Raw genomic sequence first — 13,595 nt, forward strand, 5'->3', positions numbered from 1 at the left:
CGTGGCCCCTGTCCCTTCACCAAGCGGCCGTGCTGGGGCTCCGCTCGCCCTCGCTCACCGGCTCGGAGACACTCTGTCTGGAGGGGCCTGCTGCTGGCCACCCGGTCCCTCCCACGGAACTTCCGGGCCCACGGCACGTGAACGGGAGACCCCGGGTGGGGCGGGCGGCGCGTCCAGTCTCCCCGACGTGAGGTTTCAAAGCAGGAAGCATCGTCTTCCCCTTTACTTGGGGTAGACTTCTGACAAGGGTGAGGAGTCGTAAGCGGGGCCGATGCCTGGCTGTCCGTGCGGCGCTGACAGGCCCCCAGCCCCAGGACTCCCGCAGGTTTTCTGCTGTGCTCGAGGCACCTGCGTGTGTCTCTGAAGGAGCTGGAGGCTGGCATTCCCCAGGGCTCCCAAGGAGTCCTGGCAGGGAGGAGCAGGGGCTGGTGTGGGAGGAACCTGGAGCTGCTGTCAGCTGGAGGCCAGCTTCCAGTCGGACTGGAACCTGTGACGTGTGGGCGAGGCGTCCAGGGGGCCCTGCCCAGGTTTCGGGTCGCCGTGGGAGGCTCCCGCTCTCTCTGTGAACCGGGGCTGAAGCCTGCGGCCCAGGGTGGATGTGGCGCCAGCATTGGCCTGCAGCCAGTTGGGGCAGTCATCAGTGAGTCATCTGCTTGGAAGCAGAGCCTGAGTTGGGGATTCTCGTCCCGCTGCCCCCAGAAGGTGGGAGGGCAGCGGGAGGGCAGCGAGGAGTAGCCAGGGCCGTTCTGCCTGGCACCCCCAGAGCTCCGGAGCACCAACGAGCCACAGAGCCGGGCCCGTCGCGAAGCTGGGTCCCGTTGTTTGGACTGGGTCCCCCCACCCCTCCCTGGAATCAATTACTGGCCATGAAGTGCGTGTAAGACCTTGGTGAGGATGTTCAAGGTATGTGGGGCCCATGTCTGGAACGGGGTGGGGGGGTCCCAGAGGCAGGACCGGCTGCAGGATTTGTGGGGCCCTGTGCAAAATTAACGTATGGGGCCTCTCTTTAAAATCATGAAGGGTGTTGAGCCGGTGACGGCCAGGCATTAGCCCAGGTGCAGGCCGTCTGTGCGCGGGCCCCGGGACAGGAGCTTCGCGCCGCTGTGCCGTGGGCTGTCCCCGGGATGGAGCCCCGGTGTGCGCCTCCGTAGAGGGCCCACCACGCGCCCGGCTCCATTGTCCGGGAGCTCACGTTCCAGTGGAGGAAGAGCTGGGGTTTGGGGAAAGCAGAGTGGGCTGAGGGGTTGGCTGTGGCAGGTGAGGGGCCGTCTGGGGAGGTCACCTTTCACAGATCCCGGAGGGGGCAGAGCTGAGTCAAGCAGCTGCTTGGGGCAGTGTCCTCGGCCGGGGGCAGCCAGCGGGGAGGAGCGCTGTCCGTCCGCTCGGGCTGTCTTAACCGATGCGCAGACCTAGTCTCGAACGGCGGCAGCGTGCTCTGTCCCAGGGCTGGAGCGGGAGGTCCGAGATCAGCTGTGGCAGGGCTGGCTCCTCCCGAGGCCTTGCCTGGGCGCGTGGACATGTCTTCTCCCGCGTCCTCATGCGCTCGTCCCTCTGCGTGTGTCCTCATCCCCTCTGCTCATGGGGACACTGGTCTGATCGGGTTAAGACCCACCCTGTGACCCTGTTTTAACTGAACCACCTGTACCTCTGGGTGCAGTTGCATCCTGAAGTGCGGGGGGTCAGGACTCGGACCTGTGAGTTTGGGGGGCACGCAGTTCAGTCCACAACAGGCACTGAGGTCTGAGGAGTGCGCCCAGAGGTCTGCAGACCGAGAGTTACGTCAGGAGCCCTCAGGAAAAGTACCTCGGCCGCTGCAGCGATGGTGAAAATAGTAACGTATTTCTCAGCGTCCTTCTGGGGATTGTTGTCCCCTCTCTAGCAATGATCAGATGGACACTTGCAGACTCTAGCATAAAATGGAAGGCAGTTTTTGTGAAACTCTGTGTCCCCAAACCACAACACACCTTATATAACTTGTGCCATGGTTTGCTCTCCAGAAAGCTCAACAATTTTTTTCCGTTTTAGAGCGAGTGTGCGTGTGTGCCTGAAGCGGGGGAGGGGCAGAGGGAGAGGGAATCCCAAGCAGACTCCCCGCTGAGCATGGAGCCTGACCCAGGGCTCGATCCCATGACCCTGAGATCACAACCTGAGCTGACAAGACTCAGACGCTAAACCCACTGAGCCACCCAGGCGCCCCTCAACCTTTTATTTGAAAACACCAGGCTGTGTCCGTGTGCATGGGGCAGAAGGAGGGGTGGGTCTCCCCACATTCTAACCCCCCCAGCAGCCCCGTGTCCCCAGAACGAAGAAAGCAGGAGGCAAAATGTCACCAGGAATTAGCTTCATCTCAGGGTCAGGATGAGCCATATGCTCCCCTCTCAGACGGGATGGTCCCCACCCCTCCCCTGTGCAGCCCCCGCCCACCCCACGCGCTCTCCCCACCATTTGTGTCCCACCACACCCGTGGGCAGGTGCAGCGTGGGAGCTTGGACGTCACGTTTCCAGGGACGGGTGTCGTGTTGGCAGCACCCCACCGGGCCCCGGCCAGCACTCAGGCCGTCAGGAGGTGTCACGAGGGCACGAGCTGCCGCGGGGCGGAGCCATCAGATGTGTGGAGGAAGTACGTCACTGAGGACTTTGGAGGGTGCTGGGGACCCCGTTTGTCCTTTGGAAAAGGATTAATGAAGGGCAGGGTCACGCCCCGACCCTGCCCTTCCCATCCAGGTGCTCCCAGACCGCTCCTGCCAGGAGGGTGGTCCAGAGGCCATGAGGGCGACTTTAGAGAAAGAATAGATGAGGAAGGAAGGGTGGACTCCATCGTGCAGCCCTGACTGGGTCAAGGGATCCAGGTGGTGAAAACCCGCGGTGCTGACCCCACAAAACAGAAGCAAGCAGACACGTGGCTCCTGGTAGAGGAGCACACCACTGCCTGCGAGGGCATCTTGCCCAGAAGGAGAGGGAAGAACCTGAATCGGGTTAGACCTACAGAGCCAAGACCAGTTCACAGACGCTGGGGACAGAAGGACATGCTCAGTGACACGAGTGGGGAATCCACAGGACGGGCAAGCTGGTTCTTCAAAGAAACCGTGAAAAGGGGAAAAGTGAAAATCCTATTTTCATGATTTTCACTTTATTGTCACCCTGTAGGGATTTAGAAATGAGATGTTTAAAAAGCCAAGCATTTATGTGAGACCAGCGTATTAATTGGTTAGGTTATTTTGTAAAATTGAAATCATTTTAACTATAAATCATTCTGTTCTAGTTTATGCAAACGGGAAGTCTGAATCTACACACAACGTACTCTTGCCCTGGGGCCGGGCCCTAGGTAGCTTACCCGTGCTCCGTGCACACTCCTGGTGCTCTCCTGAGCTGCAGGCTGAGGGGTCGCTGGGACAGGACCCTGGAGGGAGGGTTGGACCCTGCCGGGCAGCCTGCTTCTTCCAGACCTGACCTGGGGAGAAACGTATACATTCTCACCGTTAGGTGACTTTCACCCTCTCTTCCCCGCAGCCAGCACCGGCACCCCGGTCACGGCTGAGACGGCCACTGTGCCCTGACCCTTGGGGGTGTCGCATAGAGTGTGTGTGTTTGTCTGTCCGCCCCAGAAGCCAGGTAGAGAAAACCACTCAGAGGCAGTGTGTGGCTTCCTGCGATCACGAGGGGACCCCAGCTGGGTCAGTAGCACCCCGCGGCCCCCGGAAGCGCCCCCATGTGTCCCCCGCCGAATAAGGACCGTCCCGACTTGTACAGTTACCACCGCCTGTGTGTTTGAATGGGGTCACCGCCCAAGCACGCCCCCTAGAGCCTCCAGTGTAGTCAGTCGTTCCCGTCACAGTTCAAACCGTTCTTGTGCTGGTAAATACAACCTCTGATTCACCGTTAGCGGCCTCGGGGACACCTGCCTGCACAGTCATTGCGTCCGGTTCGAATGTGCCCATCACCCCAGAGGAACCGGCACCCGTCGGCGCTCGCCCCTCGCCCCCGGCGCCCCCGATCCTCTCTCGGTCTCCACGGACTTGTCAGTGCTGCACATTCTTGTAAATGGAAGCGCACACTCCGTGGCCCTTTGTGCCTGGCTCCTCTGGCTACTCATCGTGGCCTCGAGGCCCACGCTCGTCGTGGGGGGGGTCAGTGCTCCCCCCCCCGCTCGTGGCCGAGTGACACAACACCGTGCGGGTGGACTGAGCTGTGCTTGTCCCTTCATCTGTCGGTGGCACTGCTGTGAACCTGGAATGGTTCACTTCGTCTGGTGCCCGCCAAGTGGGTTCCTGTGCTCCGTGGTGACTCTGCCGGGCTTACTGGGAACCACCGAACTGGCCCCCTGACTCCTAGCTTCAAAGTGCGCCGCTTCTCTTCAGGCCATAGCTCCATCCGCCTCTTCTTACCGTTATCTCGTGAAGCCTGGGCCCTTGGCCCTAGGGTGTCCCACAGCCGGGCCTGGCTGGCTGTGTCCGTGGGGTGCAGGGGCATCAGTTGAGTCCCGTTGCCTGTGCGTGGTAGGTATGTCTGATCCGTGGCTCATAGCCATGCGGAGCCCCGTGGGTTCACATACTCCTCCCCTCGCTGGAGAGCCGCCTGGACAGCCCGGATTGCCCACAGCCCTGGTCTGTGCTGCCATGAACGGCCTGGGACACATCCTCCCTGGGACCAGCAAGGGTGTGGGTGGCATCAGGGCCTTGACCCGGGGGACCCTGGGCCTGGCAGACACAGGGCTGTGGTCCCAGGGTCCTCACAGGGTGACCATGGTTTGGGGGGGCACCGTGACTCGTGTACAAATGCATTTGTGTTCATACTTTGCTTGGGTCCATAGGAACACGTCCACGGTTGAAGTGCAGAAGGAGCATGGTGTGTGTGCGTGAGCACACGTGTGTGTGCAGGAGAGCTGGCCGCCCTGCACTGGGCCCCCCCACCGGCAGCACGCTGAGGCTCCGCCGTGGGAATGTGGCTTGCCCTCTCCCCCGACTCCGACACTTGCTGTCCCCGTGCGCGGCCTCTGCCCAGTCCCTTCCCGCCTTGGCCCCGCAGGGAAGCCATCCCTGCTGACGCCCAGCACGGGCAGGCGAGGGCCCGTCTCCCTGGTGCTCAGCAGGTGCTGGGCCCTGGCCGGCCTGGGACGCGTGACGGGCCTCACGAGGGTCCTGCGTTCCCAGTGAGGTGGAGCCTCCTTCATGTGCATGGTTGCTGCTGGTGTCCCCCCAGTTTCCTTTGGTGCCGTCTGCCCCCCGTTGCTCAGGAGCCTGAAGCGGCTGCGTCTGCCTGAGGGTCCACGTTGGAGACCGTGTCCAGCAGCCACTGTGGCCCAGAGACGTGCGGACCAGGTGTCCCCTCAGACCCAGGCTGGGGTCCGCCACCCCTCTGCCTCAGGTTTCCCCGGGGGTGGCCCTAAAAGTCACCCAAGTCCTGTTGGGGTGGATGTGGTGGGGGGGGCACAGAGCTGCCACCTGCTGGTTCCCTGGGGCCTGCAGTCCTCAGGGCTCTGTCCCAAGACCCAGGACGGAACCCCCAAGAAAGAAGGTTTTGCCGGGGACACGTCATCCCGAGTGGGCGTGGGTGCATCACAGGCAAGTGACGTTCAGGTGGAGTTGGGACGAACCGCTGAGACATCTAGCAGAGTTCCGGAAAGGGGCTCCACATGGGGGTGCTCCCACTCACGCATGGCCGCTGCGGAAGGGCCTGGAAGCTCAGGGCGGGGGCGGGCTAGAGAGGAGCCGAAACCCAGCAGCGGGGTGTGGGGCGCCAGGGCGGCGCGTCGGGGTGAAGTGCTGCAGCCCCTCAGGTGGCCCCTTGAGAACCTGGGAAGGCTGATGAAAGGCCCCGTCCCGGGACTGGCCGGTGCAGGCTCTCGGGCTCGGCCCTCGGGTCTGCACACCCGCGGAGCTGGCTCGGGGTCCCCCCTCAGGGCACACCCCAGACAACCGGAGCCTGGGTGCTGGGGGGCGCTGATGAAGACTTGTACCGCGTCCTCACCTGCCGGCTGGCCTGGACTCTTCCCCCACCCGGACAGCCCTTCGCTCCTTGACCACGGGCAGGGGAGACGTCTCGAGGTTCCGGCGGGTCACTCCCGGGGTGCCCGAGGTTCTTGGCAGAAGCGCTGTCTGGGGAGCAGCCTCACGGGACCCAGCGTGGCAGGGAGGTGGCAGGGCAGCTGCGGCCGGTCAGCTTGCGCTCCGTCCGTGTCACCTGGCACACCGTCCCCCATACCTCGGCAGCCTCTGGCCCGGGTCTGGGCCCACGCAAGGTGCTGTCCCCGAGGGCCAGCCTGTGTACCTCCCCAAAGGCCCCTCCAGGGGCTCAGGACCCCCACAGCCCCACTCCGCCTCAGGCTTCCTCCCATCGTGCTGCCACCTGGCCGCCCCGGTCAGGAGGGCCCCCTGGCCCCTGAGAGGACAAGGCACGTGCACGCGGGCTTCGTGGCCTGATCGCTGTGGTGACTGCACTGACCTGGCTTCCTGGCGAGTGACTTAAGGGTGAAGCAGCACTCCGGCCCAAGCAGGGGGCTGCCCCGCCTGCCGGTGGGGTGCCGGCCCTACGGGGGACGCCAGGCAGTGGGAGGGAGCCGGAGAGCCAGGCCCCGTCTGCCGCGCCGCGATCGGCGGTAGCCCCGGCCTCAGGTTGTGTGAGGACTCACTAAATTAATGCGTGTAAAGTGTTGACAGGCCTGCGGGCACAGAGCGGCTGCGGGCAAGTGTGAGCCATCGGGTGTTGGGTGGTTTTTCCAGCCTGCCTGTGCGGCCGGGAGGCCGACCTCCAAGCCGTGGGAGGATGTCAGCCGGTGGCCGTGGAGTCAGGGAGGCTGGAGCCGAGCGGGGAGGTCGGGAAGCTTGCTGAGCCTGCGTGTGCGAGCCGCCCCCCTTCCCTGGTGACAGGGCTTAGCAGAGGAGAGTTGCCTGCGCCCTCAGGGAAATGCGATGGAGCAGTTTATTTAAAGGAAGTTATATTTTTGGAGAGGCCTTGGAAGTACACTCATCGCTTAAGAGAAAAGAGGCAGTTTTATTGCAAACCCGCCAGAGACACGAGGTCCGTCAGCCAGCGTTTCAGCCCTTTGTGCTCCTCAGCGCTCAGAAGTGTTACAATAGTAATTTGTGGCTCTTTAGTCGCCTATAAATAGTGGGACAGACCGAGCTGCAGCGCTGAGGGTGCTTGGAATAGCAATGAAGGCGCCCAGTGGATCCCGGCGGAGCGGGGCGGTTGCGGGAAGGGACAGGCAGGGCCAGACGCTGCGCGCTGCCGTCCTGGGCACGGTCCCCGGAGCCCCTCGTGCCCTCTAAACCGTCCTGGCCGTGGGCCATTTCTGAGTAGGGGCACTTCTGGCCCCGGCCCACCTGCGTCCCCGCCCCCGGAGAGCCCGCAGCAGACTCCCGGTGTCGGGGAGCGCCGTCCACCCAGGCCCCGAGGGGCCTCTGGCTCCTGCCGGCTCTTGCCCACGAGAGGACCTGTCCCTGTGCTGCTCTGCTCTGCGGGCAGCCGGGGGGGGCTGCTGTGCGCCCGCGGGCGTGTGTGTGCGCGTGCGCGTGCGCGTGCTGGGGGTGCCCCCGGCGGAACGGCTGCAGGCTCCGACTCCTGCTCCCAAAGACCCCGCCACTCCGGTGACCGGAGGACCTCACCGGCTGCAGCCGTCTTCCACCCGTGCTTTGGGGGTCAAGCTGCTGTTCACCGTGAGACACAACTGCCAGTTAACTTCCCAGCAAGAACGGGTTTATCTGGGGACGACAGAACCGCAGCCCCCAGACAGCTCGCTGAGGCAACACCGTAGACCAGTCAGAACAGCGCCGAGGACGCTCTTTTATAGAGGATGGGAGGGGGTGGGGGCTCGGGCTGTTGTAAACAGAAAGTCCATTGGAGTAAACTGGGCTCTGGAAGTGTACTGGCCTCTCATTGGCTGGGCTGTGACTGTCTCTCATTGGCTGGGTGGGCCATGACGTCTCATTGGCTGCGCTGTGACAGTCTCTCATTGGCTGGGTGGGCCATGAAATCTCATATTGGCTGGGCCATGACAGTCTCTCATTGGCTGGGCGGGCCATGACGTCTCATATTGGCAGGGCCATGACAGTCTCTCATTGGCTGGGTCGAGGCTGTCTCTCATTGGCTGGGCGGGCCATGACAGTCTCTCATTGGCTGGGCCATGACAGTCTCTCATTGGCTGGGCCGTGACAGTCTCATTGGCTGGGCCGTGACAGTCTCATTGGCTGGGCTGAAACAGTCTCTCATTGGCTGGGCCGTGACAGTCTCTCATTGGCTGCGCCGTGACAATGTCTCTCACTGGCTGGGCTGTTGCCAGGGCAAGAGGAAACCTTCCTTTTTTCTGCTGCGATAGTAAAGTACTGGCTGAAGTAGCATCCCCCTGCACGGTGTGCCTTTTGTTGTCAGGTGTGTAGCTGAAGACGGTGGTAGGAGGTGAGCCTCCTGCGGGCCTCCAGACTCCATTCCCCCTTATTAATGGTAGCAGGGCCGGGTCGGCGGGAGGTGAGTGAGAAGAGACCTCAGCGAGGCCAGGGCCCGATCCTGCCTTGATTGAAAGCTTTGATGTTCTGTTCATCAGTTTTTTGGGTATCTATTTGGCTTATTAAAATATTGAAATAAAGTATAATTCATCCCAATGGCTGAGTTTCTGCCACCACCTTATATTTTTTGTTCAAATGAGCAAGGCTCTCCCGCCCTGCCTTGCCCTGCCTGCAGGATCGCCAGGGCCTCCCTTGACCCTGGAGGACCCGGGGCCAGCCTGCCCCGGATGTGGCCATGCCCTTGGGCTTAGTGGGGCGGGAGGGCAGGAAGAGAGGACCCTCCAGTGGGGCCTCCACCCTGCCGACATGGGGAGCGCCTGGACAGGCAGGGAGGGGAGGCCTGCGGTCACCCCATCCCCCTGGGGAGCGGCCAAGATTCCTGTCCTCAGATGCCTGTCCCCGCTTCAGTGCTGAGCTAATGAGTTTTACGGCCTAAGAAGTAAAAATAAAGCACAACAAAAACCAAAGGAATGCCTCGCCAAAGTAGCAGGCAAAAGAAGCAGAGATACGGCAGCCAGACAACAGATTCAGTTTTTGTTTTTTCCTGCCTCAAGCTCGTCATTGTCAAAAACCAAGGAGCATAAAGGGCCCCGGACGTGAGCTCAGCCCCTAACGTGAGTGTGTGTGAATGTGAGCATGTAAGCACGTGCAGGTGTGTATATGTGTGCAAGTGTGAGCCTGAGCACGTGGCCTGGGGTGTGTGTGTACACATGTGAGTGTGAGCAAGTGTGCAAGCACATGCAAATGCGGGCATGTGCCAGTGTGAGCATGAACGTGTAAATTGTGTGTGTGTGAGAGACACACACAGCCAGCTGGACAAGTCTCCAGAGAATTAAGCTGAGTACAAAAAAGTCAACCCCCCCAAATGGCATATGTATGATCCTTTGAGAAAACATCCTTAAAATGACGAAATTATGGAGCCAGGAAGGATGGGCGGTTGGTGGTTGGGAGTAAAGGGGGTGTGGCTGTGGGAGGGTGGCCGCACCAAGGTCGGCGTCCTAATGTGATCCTGTACTAGGGTTCTCAGGTGTTACCATTGGAGGACCCAGGTAAAGGGCGTCTGTTATTTCTGATAATGGCACGTGAATCTACTGTTCTCTCAAAATGAAAAGTTTGTTTTTATTTATTTTTTAGGGGGTGGGGGGAGAGGCAGAGGGAGAAAGAATCTCAAGCAGGCTCCATGCCCAGTGTGGAGCCCAGCACGGGGCTCGATGCCACCCACGACCCTGAGATCATGACCTGAGCCTCAATCAAGAGTCAGACGCTCAACCAACGGAGCCACCCAGGCGCCCCTCAAAATGAAAAGTTTAACAATAAAGGACGGCAGGCAGGACCGGGGCGGATGCGACTGTGCGCCAGGTGCTCTAGATCCTTCCGAGCCCCAGGGCCCGATGGCTTCCCTGGGGCAGGCTCTTTGTCCCGCTCCGAAACTTGCTGACCGGAGGCTTGGGCTTGCTTGCTGAGATGCGCCCCCTGTAACAGACGTGTCCTGGCAGAGAGATTGGGAAGGTGAGCCCAGACGTTTGACACTTCACTCTCCCGGGCTCTCGCGGTGACACCGCCTCCCTCTGGTGTATTTCAGCGTTGCTGTCCTCTCTGCGGCAGAAGAGAATCACAGCCGTGCTGCCTTTGTACACCCAAGAAGCCAGGCAGCTCCAGAGACAACGCGCCGGATCTTTTATGTTTAATCTTTTCTCTCGTTCGGTTTGCCAGTGTTTCGTGTTGACTTCAATTGGACTTTGAGCAAGTTTGCAAAGAGGAATGAGCACGTGACTGAGCTAGCAGCAAGACGGGAGCAGTGCTGGTGGGGAGAGCGCATCCCCTTGCCGACTTTGGCCGTGGACCTGGTGTCCCGCTCCCTGGCTTGGCTGGGGGGCTGCTCTCTGTGGGACCCCTCCTGTGTCCTCACCGGCAGGTGCGCGGTGCCCACCAAATACAGACCATCAAGGGGACCACGTGTCTCCCGATGTGTGTCTAACTTTACGGACTCAGCATCCTGAGCACCGTCACAAGTGCAGAGGCTCCAGCATGAGATGCTCTGCATTTTCACTTCAGATTCAGCTGACGTGAGAACGGGATGGAGCCAGAGACTCACCAGGGACCACACGCAGCAGATGCAGAGCACAGAGAATTTTAGCCACGGCGTTGGCAGAATGAAATACGAACAAAGCGAATTCCCTCCTCTGATTTCTCCTGGAGGCTCATGGCTTAATCTGCTCATTTCTCCCCATTTATTTTCTTCTATTTATAAGTTGCTGGCACTGTGTAATTTTATCTGGTTGCGGTCACAGAGAGGAATTGAGAATTTGATTTTGAACCATCAGTAAAACAAGAATTGCTGTCCTCTGGTCTGACTGTTCCCTGTGCTTGGGGCTGAGCTCACATGGCAAAAGCTTTCCCTGCACTCACTGGGGCCTTGCGTCCCACAAGAAGCTCTACTTGACACCAAAAGGCTGCCTGGTTTTCCATCTCAGCTCTGTGTGTGTGCGTGTGTGTGCACATAAGTGTGTGTGTATTGAGAAGAAAGGAGTTGTAAAGGGTGAAAAATACAGGTTTCAGAATGAAAAGTCCAGCGCTTGGCTCTAGAATTTGCCTGCTGTCTAAACTTGGGCTTCCCAAACTTAAGGTCACTTCATGTCACAAAATGGTTACTGGAGCTCCAACAATCACAACCATATTCCGGGCAGGAACAAGGAGGATGAAGCAGGGACGAGAGAGAAAGGACTCCTCCCTCGGCAGAGGCAGCCCTCTTTAAGGAACTCTTCTAGAAGTCCCAGCCCATCATTTATAATTTGTTTGCCAGCCCCTCTCTGCCAGGGGAGCTGAGAAACATCTCTAGAGCTGCACGGCCAATCCTGGGGTTGTGTTAGGAGGGAGGAGGGGAGAGTGGATGTGGGACATGTGGTCATTGGTCTCCCTGCTGAAGGAGGCTCCCCTGCTCAGCCCGCTTACCTTAGCACCTGTTGATTTTGTTCATGGCACTAAGCACAGTTTGTAACTATGGGTTTTGTCTGTGCGAGCTCTACTGAGTGCGGGGGCCGGGCTGATCCATCCCCCCAACCCCGGCCAACTGTTGGTCCACAGAGGAGTGCAGTGTGGGTGTTTGCTGGGAGGGGGGTCTGAGCCCTGTCTCCCTGGGCAGGTGAAGGGACCCCCCCTCCCGGATTCAAGCCCACATGCGGAGGGAGTACAGGACTCACTGAAACCCACCAACCATCCCAAACTCACACTCTGGCAGAAATGCGCATCTGGTCTGTTATCACAGCTGTTAAGGAGGAGGGGGCTGGAGCGAAGTGGGGGCCCATCACCCCTGACTAGGCCGTGGCCCTCGGGAAGGGGGCACGCGGCCCCCAGGACACGTAGTCTGGAAATAAGCAGTGTGTTTACAGCTTTAATTGGTCTTTAGTTATGAAATTTAACTTCGTATTTCAAATAATATCAGTGGAAAGCATAAAGGGTTTTTAAATTATTAAATTGTGTTTATGGGGGAAAAAACTCCTCCCCGTCCCTCTTTTCAATTTCTAAAAGTAACCACTTTTTTTTTCATAGACTTTAACGTTTTTGCTTTAATCATCCGTTTGCTCCTGTCCGAGCCTTGACCTGGCTCAGATTGGGTGCTAGGGATGCTGGCACAGGATGGAGCCTGGGGACGGGGCTATGGGCACTTAGCAAGCTGCTGCATCTGGGACGGGCAGGGGCGGGAAAGGCTGAGGTGTGGGCCAGGACCTGGCAGATCTCCGTGGACAGAGCGGGTGAGCTACAGCATTTCCGTAATGGGCCAGAGTCCTGGAGGCTTAGGGCAGAGGGACCTGGCGCCCCAGCAGGCAACAAGGGAGTGGCCCAGATCTCCCAGCATAGGCCCCTGGGGCTGGGGGACCCTGTTCCCGCCTGCTGCTGAGAGGCTCTGACCCCAGACTTCTGGTGTCAGATAGCCCCGAAACCCCGCGGGCCGGGCAGCCTCAGCAGCGAGCTCCGGGGTGATGCAGTCGGAAACAGGGAAAATGGCATGACCGAGCGGCAGTTTCTACTATGAGAAGTCAGCTTCTAGAAACTTACCTTGCCGTGCCCCTGACAGGAGCCAGGACGGATCTGACAGCTGTGAGAGTCTGTGCCTCCCTCGAGGCCCCAGGCTTGTCCTCGGAGGCTCACGGGCCTGCTGCCTTCCGCTCTGTGTCCACGTTCCCATACGCCAACCACCCACCAACCACTGAAAGCAGTTTTCTCCCCGCTTTCAGGCCTGGGGAGGGGTACCTGCCCAGAACCCCTGTCCCTGGCTGTTCTATTCTTAGGTGGTTTTGGGTGGAATGAACTCTCTTGTTTTTGTTTTTGTGTGTTTTTTTAAAGATTTTTATTTATTTATTTGACAGAGAGAGACAAGTAGGGGGAGTGGGAGAGGGAGAAGCAGGCCTCCCGCTGAGCAGGGAGCCCGATGCAGGGCTCGATCCCAGGACCCTGGGACCATGACCTGAGCCGAAGGCAGATGCTTAACGACTGAGCCACCCAGACGCCCCATGAACTCTCCTGTTATCTGGAAGGCAGGCACCAGGAAATGACTTGCTCTCCTAACTGTAAGGAGTCTAAGCAAGTAGGACCCACAACGGAGGCCCAGGGGCTCACCTCCAACCCGAAGCATCAGGTTTGGCTGACCCCCGCCCCAATACCTTGATCTCAGACAGGCTCTTGTTGTTGGTCTTCCAGAATCCTCTCAAGTTCCTGTTTCTGCTCTGTTCTCTGCAAACAAGGAAGCAGCTCAGAGAGAGGTCCTGAATTGTCCAAGGTCCCTCAGGCCGTCAGGGGCATAAGCCATGGGGCAGGTGCTCCCCAGTGACTCTAGCCGAGGTCTGCCACCCACAGGGGCTGGAGCAGATCCACTGCCCCCTGAGGCCTCCTGACTCTGTGTCTGTCCCCAGGTGACCTTGGCCTCTGCTTCATCTGGGGCAACATGCTGGGATCGGTTGGGAGGCCTGCGGAGATCCCTGCTGCGGGTGCATCCATGTCTGAGCCCCACAGAGCCCTTAGGCCATCCTTCCCCAGGAGGGCCTGCGCTCTCCTGGGACCCTTTCCCAATCCTGTCGTGAGACTCAGGCCAAAACT

The 13,595-nt window shown here is 59.7% G+C and overlaps 1 protein-coding gene across 1 annotated transcript in view; it reads left to right on the forward strand.

Annotated features, from left to right (window-relative positions):
- Nucleotides 1-286: 286 nt before the first annotated feature.
- The window catches only part of AGPAT3 (1-acylglycerol-3-phosphate O-acyltransferase 3), a 147,224-nt gene continuing 133,915 nt past the window's right edge, over nt 287-13,595 (forward strand). Inside the window, exon 1 of the mRNA XM_032392492.1 lies at nt 287-903. The gene's annotated coding sequence lies outside the window, so the exon portion shown is untranslated. The remainder of the gene's footprint in view (nt 904-13,595) is intronic.

The sequence above is a fragment of the Phoca vitulina genome, unplaced genomic scaffold (genome assembly GCF_004348235.1).
Source record: "Phoca vitulina isolate PV1807 unplaced genomic scaffold, GSC_HSeal_1.0 scaffold68, whole genome shotgun sequence".
In the NCBI taxonomy this organism is placed as follows: Eukaryota; Metazoa; Chordata; class Mammalia; order Carnivora; family Phocidae; genus Phoca; species Phoca vitulina.